The sequence below is a fragment of the Silene latifolia genome, chromosome 1, assembly GCF_048544455.1.
Source record: "Silene latifolia isolate original U9 population chromosome 1, ASM4854445v1, whole genome shotgun sequence".
NCBI lineage: Eukaryota > Viridiplantae > Streptophyta > Magnoliopsida > Caryophyllales > Caryophyllaceae > Silene > Silene latifolia.
This window is the reverse complement of record NC_133526.1, coordinates 5142833-5154902: the sequence shown is the minus strand read 5'-3', so window position 1 is coordinate 5154902 and position 12070 is coordinate 5142833. Positions and strand designations below refer to the sequence as shown.

General features: G+C 37.3%; 1 long non-coding RNA gene across 2 annotated transcripts in view; it reads left to right on the top strand.

The window, feature by feature from the left end:
* Window positions 1-12070, top strand: part of LOC141594778 (uncharacterized) — a 146889-nt gene that overhangs the window by 104664 nt on the left and 30155 nt on the right. The window contains exon 6 of one of the 2 annotated variants that reach the window (XR_012522233.1): window positions 8557-11403. This is a non-coding gene — a long non-coding RNA (uncharacterized LOC141594778). Of the gene's footprint in view, window positions 1-8556; window positions 12016-12070 lie in introns of both variants that reach the window. The other variant, XR_012522234.1, reaches the window with a different exon arrangement.

Genomic DNA, 12070 nt, shown 5'->3' with positions numbered 1-12070 from the left:
CTTCTCCCTTCTCCGACGCCGACAACCTTCCTCTTATTCCGTCTTCTTAGACCTTCGTCCTTCCCTATCGCCGATTAGTTGGTTTGGCGGCTGGTGGTGCAAACATTTTGGGGTGGGAGAGGGTGCGAGACCGGTGGTCCACTCAAGTATTTTTGGGGAATTTTTTTTTTTTTTTTTTTTTAGGGTTTCTGATTTATCTCTCTTGGTAGATGGGTGAAATGATAGGGGTAGAGTCGGAATAATGAGTAAAAATGTGCGAGATTAAGTAAAATTGTGTGCGGGATTTAGCAAGTCCCAAAAAAAAAAAAGGATAAAAAAAAAGATGTGATTGGCGGGATAAAGGAAAAAGAATAAAAAAAGAAAAAAGTCAAGTAACCGACTAAAAAAAACGCGTGGAAAATCCGCAATGCCAGGTGGCCCAAGTTGCCAACCGCCTTATTTCCTACTATATATATATATACCTCTTTTGTGGTTCTCATAATTTCATCTTCCAATCTTCCCCGCTCTCTTTTTCCTCCGTCTAATTTCATCGTCTTTCCTTGTTTCTTCTTCTTCCTATTAATTTGCGTTGATGAGGTTATTATCCAGCTAGTTTAGATCGTTGTTTTCTAGGTTATGTTATTCGAAGATTGATGAATTAATTTGATGATATAGAATTGATTTTCCGTGATTGTGGTTCCGTTGATTGATTTCATCTGCTAGGGTTTAACGAATTTCTTTCGAGAGACGATTTCGAGGATTTAACGGCGCGCGGTCTAATTTTGGTGATTGATTTGGTATTCAATTTGATTTAATTTGACTTTTCGTCGTTGATTGAATTCATCTGCTAGGTTTTAAGGAATTTCTTTTGTCAGATGATTTTGAGGATTTAACGGCTCTAATTTTGGTTACTGATTTGGTATTAATTTCTGAAGACGATTTGATGATAGTTTTGGTGGTGATGATCGGTTGTATTTCAGATTCTTTGGAGGAGATTTAATCAAGATTCGGAATCCTGAAAATACGTTAATTCGGTGATAATTACTCTCGTTTGGATTTAATTTACTGGATTTAATTTACTAAAAGCTTTTTTAGGGTTTCAGATTTTTGTTCGCCTATTTGTCTGTTTACTCAAACCACGACCCTTTAAATTGCTTTGATTGTACCCGGACTATCGGATACTCTCATAACGTAGGTGATGATTGGTTGTGTTTCAGATTCTTTGGAGGATGTTTAATTGAGTTTCTAGCTCCTGAAATACGTTAGTTTGGTGATAATTAAATACTCACTTATATTTGATTTACTTAATATTTTAGGGGTTTCAGATATTCTGGATCACGCGCCTAGTTAGATAGTTATGGAATTTACGTCTTTTCTAGGTTGCGCAACGACATGTCTTGCTTAAATTTTGGATTTTATATTTCAGATTAATTAACATGGATGCGCCAGTTGTGTTTTGGTGGGTAATATTCTTTACTTAGGTTATAGTAATCAGATTAATTAATTAATTAACATCGCTGTTTTGAATGTGTGTTGTGTTTGTGTTTCTGTAAGCCTGTTTTAGACGCGTTGGTGAAGCTGCAGCATCCCTGTAAGCCTGCTTCCTGTTTTAGATGGGTGGTGAAGCTGTAGTATCCCTGTTATAAGGGCTGCAGCTGCATCAGATCAAACAAGCTGGTTCTTCTCATCTTTAAAATCTATCCCAATCACTTGTTTTTCTTGTTTATTATGTACTCCTTCCGTCCCAATCACTTGTTTATCTTGATTATCACATAGAATATTAAAGGTCAACAAATGATTAGGACGAACGGAGTATTTTGTATCTTCAAGGACACCTAGGACTTTGTGGGGTTGTATCAAGATTTTTTAAATTAAACTTCCCTTTTCCTGTATTGTATTTAAATCTTCATTGTCTGCGCGTCTTAGGGATATGACTGACATAGCCTTGGAACTTTTGGATTGTGCTCTACGAACTTTAGGGATATGAAGACTCCTTGTATTCTCAAGCTTTTGCTGCATGCATTCAACTCTCAATTTGTCTTTCGCAAAGTTAAAAGATATAGAATCGTCCATTGGTTTTAAGGGGATTTGCTTACTCATAGGCTTACAAGTGAGGGATAAGTGCATCATACCCACTATTCTTTTGATTACTTGATTTTATGTAGGTATGTCACTCCGTTACATCAGGTTTCGTGGTTACAGGAGTCTTTGTTGACCTTAACATTTTTTTCCTATCTGCTGGATTTCACTCTTTGTAGTCAAATGTGTTTTCGTTTCTTAGTGAGGTGAGCGTTTGCTGTAGGCTTGGAGCATGCTGTATCTTTTCAAGTGAAATTAAGGATATATAGTTTTTTCACTGCTTTGAAGGGAGTTTGTCACACTTGCTAAACCTTTTATTTCCCATTTTTAGCTTTTGAGATTCCTTGAGGTCTGTATCTCAGACATGATTCTTTTGAACCAGGCTTCGTGGTTTATGGGAGTTTCTTTGTTAACCCAAACCTATTTTTTTGTTCAAAATTTTAATCCGCTCAGAGCATGTGTTTACCTTGCTTACTGAGTTTAAAAACTTTTTCTACAGGCTCGCAACACTCAGTGTAAATGCACGTGGTTCACAAGAGGTTCCCATTGGTTTTGGGGCAGTTCCTCACTCTTAAATGGACTTTTCATTTACATTTTTTTGCTTTTGAGATTCTTGTCGGATAAGTATCCTCACAAGTGCCTTTTGACTTCCTTTTTTATATAGATCTGCCACTCCATTACTGCATCTGGCCTCATGGTTTATGGGAGTCTCTATGTCAACTTAAACTTTCATTTCACTGAATTTATCTTGTCATAGTCTATTTGATGTCAAGTTAAGGATACAGAGGGTTTCACTGGTTTGGAGGGAGTTTGTCTCTTAATGAAATTTCATTTAAAATACTTAGCTTCTGAGATTCCATCTTACACATAATTCTTTTGGCTTCTGACTTCATTTAGGTTCTTTTGACACTCTCCGGGTCATGGTTTCCGCCTTTGTGAGAGTTTGTTATATTTCCAAACTTTCTTTTTGAATTTAATTTACTCTCGTTTGGATTTAATTTACTAAAACTTTATTAGGGTTTCACATTATTTGGAGAAGGTTTAACTAAGTTTCTAGCTCCTCAAAATACGTTAATTTGGTGATAAGTACCCACTTATATTTGATTTACTTTATTTTTTTTAGGGGTTTCAGATATTCTGGATCAGGCGCCTAATTAGATAGTTTTGGTGGGTAATATTCTTTACTTAGGTTATAGTAATCAGATTAATTAATTAATTAACATGGCTGCTTTGAATGTGTGTTGTGTTTGTGTTTCTGTAAGCCTGTTTTAGACGCGTTGGTGAAGCTGCAGCATCCCTGTAAGCCTGTTTCCTGCTTTAGATGGGTGGTGAAGCTGTAGCATCCCTGTTATAATGGCTGCAGCTGCATCAGATCAAACAAGCTGGTTCTTCTCATCTGTAAATCTATCCCAATCACTTGTTTTTCTAGTTTATTATGTACTCCTTCCGTCCCAATCACTTGTTTATCTTGATTTTCACATAGAATATACAAGGTCAACAAATGATTAGGACGAACGGAGTATTATGTATCTTCAAGGACAGCTAGGACTCGGTGGGGTTGTATCAAGATTTTTGGCTCAATTGATGGTGGTGGCTGACTTCCCTGGCCAACACGTACCAGGTTGTTTCTTGATAGCCGTTGTCTCTAATCTTTCTCTTCATCCGCCGAGTGTCTCATACAGTCATAGGAAGGCAACCATACAACATACTATAACCACCGTTGTTGCCCGATTTGTTCTTTTTACTCTTAGGTTGTATTCCTTTCGTTTGGGTTTTTTCATTGTTCTCTCTAAGAATGTCCACCTTTTCCTTTCAGTTCGATCAAGTTGCTGCAAACTTGATCGTATCTGTTTTCTTGCCTGAAGTGAGTTGAGGTTTTACTCCGCAGCTAGATTTGTGGTACAAGGGCTGGGATAGACCTTCTGTACAATGCCTGCTCCTTGTCTCTTAAGGAGGATCTAATCTCACTGTCACAAGTTTTGTGTGAACAGTAGCAGCATTGTAGAACCTGTTGGACAGCGGTACTTTGCTTTTACTTTTCAATCCTGTTACGGTAGTCAAGAGAATCTATTTTATATCTTCCTTTTGATAGAATTTGTTTTGATGATATGATTTACGCTTTAGCCATGAAATCAGAGCTATGTCATACGTTTGTGTGGATCGGTTTTGTACATAAGAGTCATGGCTGTCTAGCAGAATGTACCTGTTCTGACTTTGGGATTCGGCTTGCATTCATATAACATCATGGATATATGAATGGATCGTTTCCTATCTCCTAACCTTTCAAGGTTCATGTTCTATTCTTCCGAGCCTTGTTTGTTTCTGACTGCATAGCCTTTGTACTTTTCACTTGTGCCCATTTCTTTAAAGTTTTTCCCTTAACTTGAAATAAGATTACAAGTCAGGCTTCAAGGTTTTGTGGTTTACAAGAGTATGTTTGACCTAAGCATTTTTTTTCTGCTGGATGCCCCATTTCTTGCACTCGCTCATCAAGAAGAAGAAGAAGAAGAAAGGAGTTAGTGCCCAAGTGCCCCCTGCTTTTCTAATCTATTTAAGCCATGAATCACTGACTAATGCCCCATCTCACGTTAGTACTAGTTTAACTTGCTTGCTGCTCCTTCTACTGCTTCCCCAGAAAGAGTCTTTCTTCAAGCTCCATGTGACTCCAATCGCCTTGACTAAGTGTTTAAACTGACTTTCGACAGAGAGAAACCATTCCTCGTTGGCAAGTGTGTGTTCGTTCCTTGGTGTGTTGAGGTTTTGCTGTAGGCTTGCTGAAGGCTTTACATTTAAAATAAAGTTAGGGATATAGTAGAGGTTTTTGTTGGTTTGGAGGGAGTTGCTTCACTCTTAATAAACTTTTCATTTACAGTTTTTTGCTTTTGAGATTCCTCTAGGATGACTGACATAGCCTTGGAACTTAACATTTTTTTCCTATCTGCTGGATTTCACTCTTCGTAGTCAAATGTGTTTCCGTTTCTTACTGAGGTGAGCGTTTGCTGTAGGCTTGGAGCATGCTGTATCTTTTCACGTGAAATTATGGATATCGAGTTTTTTCACTGCTTTGAAGGGAGTTTGTCACACTTGCTAAACCTTTTATTTCCTATTTTTAGCTTTTGAGATTCCTTGAGGTCTGTATCTCACACATGATTCTTTTGATTTTCTGATTTTTATTTAGGTTTGTCTCTCACCATCACCAAGTCACCAGGCTTCGTGGTTTATGGGAGTTTCTTTGTTAACCCAAACCTATTTTTTTGTGCTAAATTTTAATCCGCTCAGAGCATGTGTTTCCCTTGCTTACTGAGTTTAAAAACTTTTTCTACAGGCTCACAACCCTCAGTGTAAATGCACGTGGTTCACAAGAGGTTTCCATCGGTTTTGGGGCAGTTGCTCACTCTTAAATGAACTTTTCGTACTCACAAGTGCCTTTTGACTTCCTTTTTTTATATAGATCTGCCACTCCATTACTGCATCTGGCCTCATGGTTTATGGGAGTCTCTATGTCGACTTAAACTTTCATTTCACTGAATTTATCTTGTCATAGTCTACCTTTTCAATCCTTAGTGGGTTAAGCTTATGCTGCAGGCTGGGAGGAGGATGATTCTGTCTATTTGATGTCAAGTGAAGGATACAGAGGGTTTCACTGGTTTGGAGGGAGTTTGTCTCTTAATGAAATTTCATTTAAAATGCTTGGCTTCTGAGATTCCATCTTACACATAATTCTTTTGGTTTCTTACTTCCTTTAGGTTCTTTTGACACTCCGGGTCATGGTTTCCGCGTTTGTGAGAGTTTGTTATATTTCCAAACTTTCTTTTTGAATAATCCTGTACCTTGTATTTTCTTTCTTTATTGAATTAAGGTTTTGCTTCAGGTTTGCTGCCCTCAGTTTATCTTTCACCATATAGGGATCTCACTGGTTTTAAGGGAGTTTGCTCACTCTTGAAACATTTCATTCAAAAGCTGTTAGTTTTTGAGATTCCTGTAGATTAATATATCCGACATATGTCTTTTGGTTTTCTTGTCCTGTTTAGGTCTGTCACTCCAATACTGGATGTGAGTATGTGACCACTCGATCTATAGGCCGTGAAGTTAAGGGCATGGTGCTTGCCACGGGTTTTTGGAGGGAGCTTGCTCATTCTTATATTCTTTTAGTTACTATTATAGCTGAGATTCCTTGAGGTGGGTGTTTCCCTCATGTATTAGTTTTATTTCCTGATTTTTATTTAGGTTTGTCACCCGATTACATCACCAGGCCTCGTGGTTTGCACAGGTTTTTATGTTGACCAAAACAACTATTTTGGTACTCTGCACTTAAATCATTATAGTCTGCTATGTTTTCTCTTTCGTTATCAAGTTGAGCTTTTGCTGGAGGTTAATTTATCCCACAAGTGATTCTTTTGGTTTTCTGATCTTTATTTAGGTCTGTGGTCTGTCATTCCATTACATTGTGCAGCCTCTTGGTGTTCTCCTTAAGGATACAATAGAGATTCCCATTGGTTTGGAGGGAGTTATTCACTCTTAATGAATTTTTCATTTACAATTTTTTGCTTTTTTTTTTGGCAGCTGTATTTCCTTAATAAAATTTCATTTACAATCTTTAGCTTCTGGGGTTCCATTCTTACATTTGATTCTTTTGGTTTCTGACTTAATTTAGGTTTTGACACTCTCCGGGTCTCGTGGTTTCCTCCTTTGTGAGAGTTTGTTTATATTTCTACACTTTTTTTTTGAACAGTCTTGTTTGCTTTTATTTTCTTTTGTCATCGAATTTAGCTTTTGCTGCAGGTTTGTATCCCCCAGTTTAACTTTCATGATTTAGGGATCTCACTTGTTTTAAGGGAGTTTTCTTACTCTTTAAAATCAATATCTTTTTTACTAGTTTAATCTGACGAGTAAGGTCAGTTAAGCTCATATCATCCACCATCCTTTTGATTTACCTACCTTTTTTTGTTTAAATTTAGGTATGTCCTTCCCCATTATAACACAAGTCCACGTGATTTACAAGAGTTTGTTTGTTGACTTTATCTTCTTTCTTTTGTTGAATTAGTTAATTAAAATTTCATTGTAAACGAGTTCTCTTTCATTGGTGAGTTGACCTTTTGCTGCAGGCCTTTTCCCAGGCCTGATATAGAGGTTTCCATTGGTTTATAGGGAGGTTGCTCACTCTTCTTGAACATTTCATTGAAAGCTGTTAGTTTTGAGAGTCCTGTAGATTAATATATCCCACGCTTGTCTTTTGATTTTCTAATCTTTTTTAGGTCTGTCACTTCATTAGTGGATGTTACGTCACCTGGTTTATAGGCCATGAAGTTAAGCGCATGGAGGTTGCCACTCCATTACTGTATCGGCCTTTATGGGAGTCTCTATGTCAGCTTAAACTTTTTTTATTTTTTTTTATTACATTTTCATAGACTCAGGTTTTCAATCCTTAGCGGGTTAAGCTTATGTTACAGGCTTGAAGGATGCCGCCTATTATGTGAAGTTAAAGGATATAGAGGTTTCCATTGGTTTGGAGGGAGTTGGTTCACTCTTACTGAAATTTCATTTACAATTTTTGGCTTCTGAGACCCGTCTTACACATAATTCTTTTGGCTTCTGACTTCATTTAGGTTTTGACTCTCTCCGGGTCTAGTGGTTTGATTTTTGATCATCAAGTGGCTTTGGAGAAGGGCGTCGATTCAGTGGTATGCTATGTTGGTTTTTATTTTAAATCACGCCGATCATTTAGTTGCTGTCACGTTACTGTAGACAGCAGTGGTCATGGCTGGATGTTATGGTATTGATACTAGACAAAGATGACATTGTGCTTAGGTATATAGTCTTATGATGATTTATATGGTATTCGTTCCGTAAGGGTCGTGAATTCTTGCTTATTGATGTCTTTGGTTTCTCCGGAAGTCCGGATTGTTCCATAGTTCGCCTTCTTACTATCGTGGTGTATTAGAGTTTTGAAGCTCCAGGAAAATGAAAGCAGCCTTAGCTTAATTGGATTCAAGCAGAATAATCATTTCAGAGTGGTACTGCATTTACTCTTCAGTTACGGCATTCAAGAGAATGTATTTTACCTTCTGATAGAATTTGATTTAGGCTTTAGACATGCGGCCAGTTAGAGGTATGTCAATTCATTTGTGTGGATGATCCTCTTTCCTTCAGGTTTGTGCTGAAAAATTTATGGCTATCTAGAGGAATGTGCTTGTTAGATAACGTAATTTTTATTCTTCCAAGTTTTATAGCCTTTGAACTTTTGTGTTGTTCCCTTTTTCTCCATGTTTTTCCCCTTCCTGTAACTTTTGCGACACACTTTCATGCCTTTCAATTCAATCCTGAATTTGTCTTTCATGAAGTTCAAGGATATAAACTCGTCCACTGGTCTTCAGGAACTTCGCTTACTCTTGGGGAGTTTCTTTGTTAACCCAAACCTTCTTTTTGCGCTAAATTTGCTAAATTTCAATCCTTCCATAGCATGTGTTCCCTGTACTTATTGAGGACTTTTTACTACAGGCTCGCATTTCTCAATGTATATGTCATGAACTTAAGGTATAGAGGCTTCTACTAGTTTTAAGGGACTTTGCATACAATACAGGTGGTGTACAAGAGTTTGTTTGATTGCTTTATTTTTTTGCTGGATTTATTCCTTCGTCTATGTGTTGTCCTTAGCGAGTTGAGCTTTTGCTGCAGACTTGCAGAATGTCGTATATATGAAATTAAGTTAAGTATACAATAGAGATCCCCTTTGATTTGGAGGGAGTTGTTCACTCTTAATAAACTTTTCATTTACAATTTTTGCTTTTGAGTGCCTTATTTCTTTAATAAAATTTCATTTACAATTTTTAGGTTCTCGGATTCCATTCTTAAATTTGATTCTTTTGTTTTCCGACTTAATTTAGGTTTTGACACTCTCCGGGTCTCGTGGTTTCCGCCTTTGTGAGAGTTTGTTTATAATTCCACACTTTTTTTTTGTATAGTCTTCTTCGCTTTTATTTTCTTTTGTTATCGAATTTGGCTTTTGCTACAGGTTTGCATCCCCCAGTTTATCTTTCATGATATAGGGATCTCACTTGTTTTAAGGGAGTTTTCTTACTCTTCAAAATCATTTTTTTTTTTACTATTTTAATATTATGAGTAAGGTCAGTTATGCTTACCTCATCCATCATCCTTTTGATTTACCTTTTCTTTGTTTAAATTTAGGTATGTCCTTCCATTATAACAAAAGTCCAGGTGATTTACTCAGAGTTTGTTTGTTGACTTTATCAGTTTATCTTCTTTCTTTCGTTGAATTAGTTAATTAAAACTTCATTGTAAACGAGTTTTTTTCATTGGTGAGATGACCTTTTGCTGCAGGCCTGATATAGAGGTTTTCCCTGATTTAGAGGGAGGTTGCTCACTCTTCTTGAGCATTTCATTGTAAACTTGTCTTTTGATTTTCTAATCTTTTTTAGGTCTGTCACTTCATTAGCGAATGTTACCTCACCCGGTTTATAGGCCATGAAGTTAAGGGCATGGAGGTTGCCACTCCATTAGTGTATCGGTCTCGGGGTTTATGGGATTTCTCTATGTGAGCTTAAACTTATTTTTTTCGCACGTATTAGATTTTCGTAGACTGAGTTTTTCAATCCTTGGCTGCTTAAGCTTATGTTACAGGCTTGGAGGATGCCGTGAATTATTGATGTGGTCATGGCTGGATATTCTGCTTAGGTATATGGTCTTATGATGATTTATTCGTTCCTTAAGGGCCGTGAATTTGCTTATTGATGTCTTTAGTTTCTCTAGATTCTTCCATAGTTCGCCTTCTTACTATTGTGGTGTATTAGAGTTTTGAAGCTCCAGGAAAATGAAAGCATCCTTAGCTTATTAGATTCAAGCAGAAGAATCATTGCAGAGTGGTACTGCCTTTACTCTTCAATCTTGTTACAGCAGTCAAGAGAATGTATTTTATATCTTCCTTTTGATAGAATTTGATTTAGGCTTTAGACATGCGGCCAGTTAGAGGCATGTCAATTCATTTGTGTGGATGATTCTCTTTCCTTCAGGCTGTCTGGAGGAATGTACCTGTTATGACTTGAGGTTTCGGCATGTATCCAGATAAAGTATAGATTGTTTCTTCTCTTTCAACTTTGAGGTCCATAGATTTTATTGCGCCCTTCCGCTCTTTTCCCCTTATCTTGTTAAGCTTTTGCTACGCACTATCAACCCTCAATTTGTCTTTCTTAAATTTTAAGGATATAGACTCTTGGGGAATATTTTGTACACACTTTTTAGCTTACAAGTGAGGGATAAGTGCATCCTACTCATTATTCTTTTGATTAGTTGTTATGTAGGTATGTCACTCCATTACATCATCAGGCTTCGTTATTTACAGGAGTTTGTTTGTTGACCTACACATTTTTTTCCCTTTTTCTGCTGGACACTACTCGTAGTCAATTGTGTTTTCGTTCCTTAGTAAGGTGAGCTTTCGCTGTAGGCTTGGAGCATGCGGTATATTTGACGTTGACGTGAAGTTAAGGATATAGAGTTTCATCACTACTTTGAAGGGAGTTTGTCACTCTTATTGAACATTTTTTTTTTTATCTTTTGTGATTCCTCGAGGTCTGTATCTCACACATGATTCTTTCAATTTTCTGATTTTATATAGGATTGCCTCTCACCACTCACCAAGCTTCGTGGTTTATGGGAGTTTGTTTTTAACCCAAATCTTTTTTTACGCTAAATTTTTCCTCTCATACCATGTGTTTCCTTTGCTTATTGAGTTAAAATTTTGCTACAGGCTCGCAACCCTCAATGTATGTGTGTCATTTCTCCATTACTGTATCTGGCCTCATGGTTTAACTTAAACTTCCATTTTTCACTGCATTGAATTTATCTTGTCATAGTCTACGTGTTTGAATCCTTAAGAGGGTTAAGCTTATGCTGCAGGCTTGGTGATTGCTGTCTATTTGATATGAAGTTTCATTTACAATTTTAGCTTCTGAGACTCCATCTGACACAATTCTTTTGATTTCCGACTTCGTTTAGGTTTTGACACTTTCAGGGTCTAGTGGTTTCTGCCTCACGAGTTTGTTATAATTCCAAACTTTCTTTGTTATAATTCCAAACTTGCTTTTGAGATTTCCTAAGGTGGGTGTTCCCCTCACGGCCTCACGTAGTTCTTTTATATCCTGATTTTTTTTAGGTTTGTCACCCGATTACATCACGAGGCTTCGTGGTTCACTCAGGTTTCTTTGTTGACCAATGCTACTACTTTTTTATGCTCTGGTTAAATCCTTATAGTCTATGAAGTATGTGTTATCTTTCCTTATCAAGTTAAGCTTTTGCTCAAGGTTTGGAGCTTGCTGTATATTTGACATGAAGGTCGAATTTGACATGAAGGTCGAAGATGTCGAAGTCTACACTGGCTTAGAGAGTCTACTAACTCTTAGACTATTGGCTTTGAGATCCCTAGAGCTAAAGTAAAGTGGTTTCCAGGGGTTTAGAGGGAGTTCACTCACTCTTAAAGAACATTTCACTACTATTTTTGGCTTATGATCTCAATGCATTCACCCTTGTGATTCCTTCGTTATTCTCAATTTTTTTAGGCTGGTCATTCCACTATGGCATCCAGGCCTCTCGGTTAAGGGAGTTACTTTGTTGATCCTTTTTTGTATTGTATTATATCCTCATAGTCTTCGTCTTAGGGATATGACTGAGCAGTGAAGTCGGTGGTGAAGCGTATGGCAGGAGGCAACAGAGCCACTAACATTTGTCTTGTACAACTTTTGTTGGAGGCAGTTTCGTTATATTCACAGGGGCATTGGCGAAACCACATAATTTCGGTGGTAATTAGTTCCACATGGTCCTGTTTTTCCGGTACCTTATGAAGGCTTCAGATTTTTTGTCTGCTCTTTTGGGCGAAGATTGGATCATAGAAATGTGATTAATGGGCTTCGAAGATAAAAATGTGAGGTGGTGTTAATTTTTTTGAAGGTTTGTCTAGTTGGCATTTCTTTACTCGTCGCCTTTATTAGATGACTTTCATTTT